This window comes from Pinus tabuliformis, chromosome 3_2 (genome assembly GCF_031772625.1).
Source record: "Pinus tabuliformis cultivar Carrire ecotype Pingquan chromosome 3_2, CPIR1, whole genome shotgun sequence".
Lineage (NCBI taxonomy): Eukaryota > Viridiplantae > Streptophyta > Pinopsida > Pinales > Pinaceae > Pinus > Pinus tabuliformis.
In genome coordinates this window covers 1114025091-1114032057 of record NC_142302.1, presented here as the reverse complement: position 1 = coordinate 1114032057, position 6967 = coordinate 1114025091, and the positions used below count along the sequence as shown (strand labels likewise).

Sequence of the window (6967 nt, the reverse complement as noted above, 5' to 3'; positions counted from 1 at the left end):
CCAAGTACAAGGCTAGACATGCTAAGAATCATTATGGCCATAGTGTTCAGGGTGAAGTTAATTTGAAATTGTTTAAGTTTCCTTTGATTGAAGATTGATGAGGGAATGTCTAGATTCATTCAAGGGTAATGTTATTTTCTGAAAATCTTGGGAAATTGCAAGAAGATGTCATCTTTAACACAAGACAAAGACTTCAAAAATGAATTACATTCATGAAGACATCAAAGTGAAAAAATAAGAAAAACCAAATGGGTTGAGGTGGAAGGGTGAGGGAACCATACCCTCATCTAATTGTTGATTCAAATGAGTTTTTGGAGGTCCAAAAGCTTCCAATGGAGAGGGGTGGTCGAGGGGATCAAATTAGTGCTCACAATTCAAAGTGATAAAAAATTCTTGAAAGTTGTACAATTGGCTAGAACTCGGCGATCCAAATCCAACACAACTTGAATCGTTCAAAATTGATATCATATGCTCTTGATATCACTTTCTGATCAAATTCCCAAATAGGTAAATTTTGGTAAGAAAGGAATAGGTGGCTAGACAATTTGGGCTAGTGGTTGGATGCCACATGGCCTCACCAGATTGGTAAAAGAATCAAATGTCTAATGTTTAGAAAATTTTTAATTTCTCCTATGGCTAAAATTTTTAATTATTGTTGAGTTGACTGTGTAAAGTTTGGGCCAATAGTGGAGGGTGACGTGGGCCAACCAGGGTTGCCACGTTCTCTCTGGAGGTTGGTTTAATTTTCCTTTTGGAGTTCGAACAACCACATAACAACAGGCCCACACCATTGTGCCATTACTATGGTTCTTAACCTATATGTTTTGAATCGCCATATAAAGTTTTTTATGGTGCATATTTGGAGAAGGGAGTCAGGCTAGGCCCTAGAACTTGGCCACCCCAGCACCCACGACACTGTAGGCCAAGTGGCTTGGCATTAGCTTGGCCGATGCACACAACACCCAACCCCTCACACAATCGGAGCCCAACTCTAAAATAGAGGCGATAATGTGAAGGGGGCCATCCTAAGGTCATATGACAAGCCATATAACCAAGAGTGCCCATAGGTAAGGGAGCCAGCCCCAGGTCCACATGACTCTATATGACTGGGGGCGCGAAAAAAATAAAGGGCGCAGAGTTAGGCCTTATAATCTTAGCCCCCAATGCAGTCTTATGTGTGCCACGTGATCGAAATTTTCAGGACAGGGGCTTAATGGGCAGACTAATTGTCCTACAATTTTTCCCGTTGGGTAGGATTGTAGGCCATATTTGTGCGTTGGTTCCAATTTTGGGGCTCTTGAGCCATATTTAGGCCGAATTAGAGGATGATTAGCTAGGGAATTGGGAAAAAATGTGAAACAAGCATAGCTTATTTAATTTTTGGCCAAATAAAGTGCAGAAAGAACCGAGATGGGGGTTTTTGATAGTATTGGATTGATTGGAGATATAATTTTTTTTTTGAGCTATGTAAAAGCATGTAAACACACTTTTGAGCACTTAATGAAAGAGGCCATGCATTGGAAGCTGGACCAAGAAATGTAGCCCGAGAGAGGGGTGAACTACTTTATCATGTTTTGTGTTACTTGTTTCAGATATGCTTATTTTGTCAATGTTTGGCTATAAATTGTGGTGAAATTTATTTTTTTTATGTGTTTATTAAATTGATTCTCTACCCAAAACACATATAATTTTCACTTGAAAATTTTTAAAAATCTTCAAGTTTTCAATTACATATCAGTAAGGAAGAGTTACTTTCCCCACAACCTTTTGCAAATCTAGGTTTGACTTAGGGCCCTCATATATTGTTGCCTTATTTTCTTATTTCCTCCTCATGTAATAATATTAATTGATGGATAAAGTTGCTTTCACACTGGTAAGAAGCACATAATATTCCTTCATCCAAGATGTAACTGTCTTCACAATTGGTGAAGGAGATTCTTTCTCCCTCAAGGGGTCATCCAAGAATGGAGGCATAGTTGGTCTATTGAATGGGCTTCTCTGAAGATTTCCATGTTCATTTGATAGACCGTTGCCACCTCAATGAGAGCCACCTTCCTTGTTGTTCCTTTGTAAGTTAGGTTGCCTGATCTACAATTTCAAAAGTTGCTCAATTGTGTCTTAAGTGGCAACGATTTTTTTTAATGTATCTTCAAGATTGGTACTTTCATGATCACCCATCGGTTCGTCTAACTCTTCCGACTCTCCATGGTCCTTAGTGTTGATCTCTTTTTTTTCCCTCCTTGACTTCTAGCTTTTCTCCCTTAATAATTGATAGCAATCCCTTTTTATTTTTCCTTTCTTGGCATCCCACAGCTAGCCAATATTGTGGCTTTGATACCACTGTAATAATAACAATGTAAACTTTGAAACAGGAACTGATACTGTTACCCGTTTAGTAGAGATAGCAAAAAAGTGACCTGATTTTGAAAAGAGGTGATGCAGAATACACATGTTTTGTAGAGATAGCAAAAAAGTGACCCGATTTTGAAAAGGGGTGATGCAAAACACACATGTTTTTTTTAGAGCATAGTTTTTGGCACTTTAATTTTTTTTATGTACATTGTGTTTTAGAATGGTAGTGATTTTCATGCTGATTTTAAAAAGTGGTTATTCTGCATCAGACCCTTTTTTTAAAAGACCTATTTTTTGACTTTAACTTTTCTAATGTATGTAATGTAAATAATTATTTTATAAATTTAATAATTTTGGAAGTGGTCTTCTTCTTCATATTTTCTTGTTTTTATTTTTATTTTTATTTTTTTTGGTAGTGAGGTTTTTATTGATTTGCATATTTAAAAAAGAAGGTCAATATTTTGCATTTTCCATATTTTACATATTTATACATCGTTAATTAAATTTTCAATCCAAATGAAATAATTGTCTCTAAAAAACAAATATAAAATTATATATAAAAAAAGACAAAAATAAAAAATAAAAAAGTGTTAAAAAAAATTTATCTTATAAACCATAAAACACTTTGGAAAAAAAAAAAAAAAAATTATATATATATATATATATATATATATATATATATATATATATATATATAAGTCGATAAAAATTGAGAAATTAAAAAAAAAAAACATTAGCAAAAACTAGGAAAAAAATTTTAAAAACAAACTAGTTTAAAAAAAAAATAGAAAATTAACCAAAAAATAAATTAAAAAAACTAATAAAATAAATATTAAAAAAAAAGGGTTAAAAAAATTATCTCACAAAAAAAAACATTAGCAAAACTAGAAAAAAAAATTAAAAAATTAAAAAAAAAAACTAGTTTAGAAAACTAATAGAAAATTAACGAAAAAAAATTGAAAAAATAGTAAAATTAATATTAAAAAAACAAAAATAAATTCAAATTATAAAAAAAAACAAAAAAATACGTAATTTTTATTAAAAAAAAAAATGTAATTATTTTTTATTAAACATACATATTTTATTTAAATATATATATATATATATATATATATATATATATATATATATATATTAATTTTTTTTTTTTTTAAACAACTTTTTTTATTATTTAAAAAAAAAAATTATAATTTTTTTAAAACAATTTTTATTTTTATTTTTTATTTTTCCTTAAAAATACAAATTATTAAATCTACGTTTTATATTTTAAAAAATAAATAAATAAATGAAACCTACATTTAAAAAAAATAAATTTACATTTCTTTTTTTATTTAAAAAAAAATTAATAAAATTAATATTCTTTTTTAAACCATTCTTTTTTTATTAAAAAAAAAATTATAACTTTTTTTTAAACATTTTTTTTTGTTTTTTATTTAAAAATATAAATAATAATAAAAAAATGATTTTTAAAAAAAATATATATATTTTTTTATTTAAATATTAAAAAATTATTAAAAAAATTTAAAAATTAACATTTTTTTTTAATTATTAAAAAAAAAAATTATGAGCCCCGGCCGCGCCACCACAGGCGGCCGGTGGGAGGCCCGTCGATTCCCGGAATCGACGGGCCGCCCACCGGCCGCCGGTGGTGGCGCGGCGGTGGGCGGAGGGGGTTTGTGAGATACTACTAGGACCGACAGGCATGATGAATTCAGGCTGCTTGGAATCTCAAGCAGCCATTTATGCTCTGTCAACAGTAATGCAAATCATTCCTAAAGAAACTTTTACTGAATTTATAAAGAGGTTGGAACAGCTTCAGGAGCGAAGTCTACATGATCTGCTTTCAGAAAATGATATCAAGATATTCAACACGGCAGAAGGGACATTGTCTAGTGAACAAGGGCTTTATATTGCAGAGCTAGTGAGCGATAAAAATATAAAGCAAGCAAAAGGATGATTCAAGTCATATGATGATCAGGGTGATGGGGAGCTTGTTAAATCCATGCCACCTGTTCGTCAAGTTCCAGCCAAAAAGGAGACACCAAACTTGGTCAAAAGAGATGGTCCCAAGGCAACAAAGAAGCTAGGCGATGGAGAAAAGACAAAAACTGCAAAAGAAGAGGCACGCGATTTGCAGCTTAGAGAGGAAGCAACTGTACGTTTGAAGGTCAAACATATACAGGAAAATTTGTCACTAATGTTGAAATCTCTTGGAGTAATTGCTATAGCCAACCCAGTATTTACACATGGGCAGTTACCCTTCTTGGAAGACTATGTGATGCCATTGTTAAGTTCACCTATTGTAAACAGTGATGCATTTGAAACTATGGTGAAATTAGCCAGATGTGTTGCACCTCCCATAAGGGATTTAGCCCTTGATCTTGGTGCGGCTTTAAAAATTGTAGCTACATCAAAGGCATCCATTGTACAGGAACTGGTTTTATCTTCAGATCAAACAAATGCTAAGGAGAAACCGGTGGCAGGAATGTTTGAAAGAATAGTAGCTGGTTTGGTAACAGCATGTAAAGATGGTCCACTCCCTGCAGATTCCTTTACGTTCATTTTTCCAATCTTGGAACAGATTCTTTTTGCCCCCCAGAAGACAAAGGTCCATGATGATGTTTTGTGGATTCTTTCTTTGCATCTAGATCCAGTTGTGCCACTTCCTCGACTGAGGATGATTGAGGTTCTGTACCATGTTCTTGGTAACATGCCAGCCTACCAAGCTTCAATTGGGCCTATGTTAAATGAGTTGTGCTTGGGACTTAAACCTAACGAACTGGCACCGGCACTTGGCGGAATATATTCAAAACATGCTCATGTACGGATGGCTTGCTTGAATGCAATTAGATGCACCCCAGTAGTTTCTAAGAGAGTTGTCCCTAAAAATGTTGACGTGGCAACCATTGTTTGGATTGCATTGCATGACCCTGAAAAGACAATTTCAGAGTTAGCAAAGCCACTCTAGGATCTTTGTGGATTTGACATTGGGAAAGACTATTCGGGCCTGCTTGCTGCACTTTCCCATGTGAACTTTAATGTTCGTCAGGCTGCTGCAGAATCACTGGCTGCAGCCATGGATGAAAATCCTGAAACCGTACCGGAAACTCTGTCATCATTGACCTTTCTTTACAAACGCGATACTCCTGCAGGACGTGATGGCGTGGATCCATCTTGGCCTGGAAGACAGGGCATAGCTCTAGCCTTGAATGCAGCAGCTGATATTTTAACGGCAAACGATCTTCCTGTGGTTATAACTTTCCTGATTTCTCGAGCTTTGGCTAACTACAATATGGATGTACGATCAAGAATGATAGATGCTGGTATAGTAATTATTGATAAGCATGGAAAAGATAATATTACCCACTTACTTCCCATTTTTGAGAATTACTTGAATAAAAAGGTTACTGATGAAGAGACATATGACTTGGTACGTGAGGGTGTTGTTATATATACAGGATCACTTGCTAAACATCTTTCGATGGATGATCCAAAAATAACAGTTATATTGGAGAAGTTACTTGAAGTACTGAATACACCATCAGAATCAGTTCAGCGTGCAGTATCAAATTGCTTTCCGCCTCTCATGAAATCCCAGGAGGTAAATGCTGAAGCACTGACTTCTAGGCTACTAAAGCAACTGACACAAAGTGACAAGTATGGAGAACGTCGTGGAGTAGCATTTGGGCTTGCTGGAGTTGCAAGGGGCTTAGGCATTACAAGCCTTAAGAAATACAACATTGTGGATGCACTCAAAGCTGGATTGGAAGACAGGAATTCAGCAAAGGCACGCGAAGGAGCTCTGTTTGGATTTGAATGCCTTTGTGAGAAACTAGGATGGCTGTTTGAACCGTATGTAATACAAATTCTTCCCTTGCCACTGGTATGCTTCTCTGATCCAGTTATTGCTGTTCGGGAACCTGCTAAGTGTTCTGCTCGTGCTATGATGTCTCATTTGAGTGGACAAGGGGTGAAGCTTGTTCTCCCATCCTTGCTTCAGGGTTTGGAGGATAAAGCTTGGAGGACTAAACAGGGGAGTGTCCAGCTACTGGGAGCAATGGCTTATTGTGCACCTCAACAGCTATCGCAATGTCTTCCAAAAATTGTTCCTAAACTGACTGAGGTTTTAACGGACACACACCCAAAGGTTCAATCTGCTGCTCAGATGGCTTTACAGCAGGTTGGCAGTGTGATCAAGAACCCTGAAATATCTGCACTAGTTTCAACATTACTTTTGAGTATCTCAGATCCCAATGAATACACAAAGCATTCCCTTGACATTCTTCTGCAGACAACGTTTGTCAATACTATTGATGCTCCATCGCTAGCATTGTTGGTGCCTATAGTCCACCGCGGTCTTAGAGAAAGAAGTGCAGATACTAAAAAGAAAGCAGCCCAGATTGTTGGAAACATGTGTTCTTTGGTATCGGAATCGACGGGCCGCCCACCGGCCGCCCGTGGTGGCGCGGCGGTAGGCGGAGGGCCTGCGTGCGGCCCCCTCCGCCCCCTCCGCCGCGCCACCACGGGCGGCCGGTGGGCGGCCCGTCGATTCCGGGAATTGGGAATCGACGAGCCGCCCACCGACCGCCCGTGGTGGTGCGGCCGGGGCTCATAA

At 36.4% G+C, this 6967-nt stretch overlaps 1 pseudogene; it reads left to right on the top strand.

Moving 5' to 3' along the window:
• The first annotated feature begins 4026 nt into the window (after nt 1-4026).
• Nucleotides 4027-6967, top strand: LOC149184564 (protein ILITYHIA pseudogene; annotated as a pseudogene).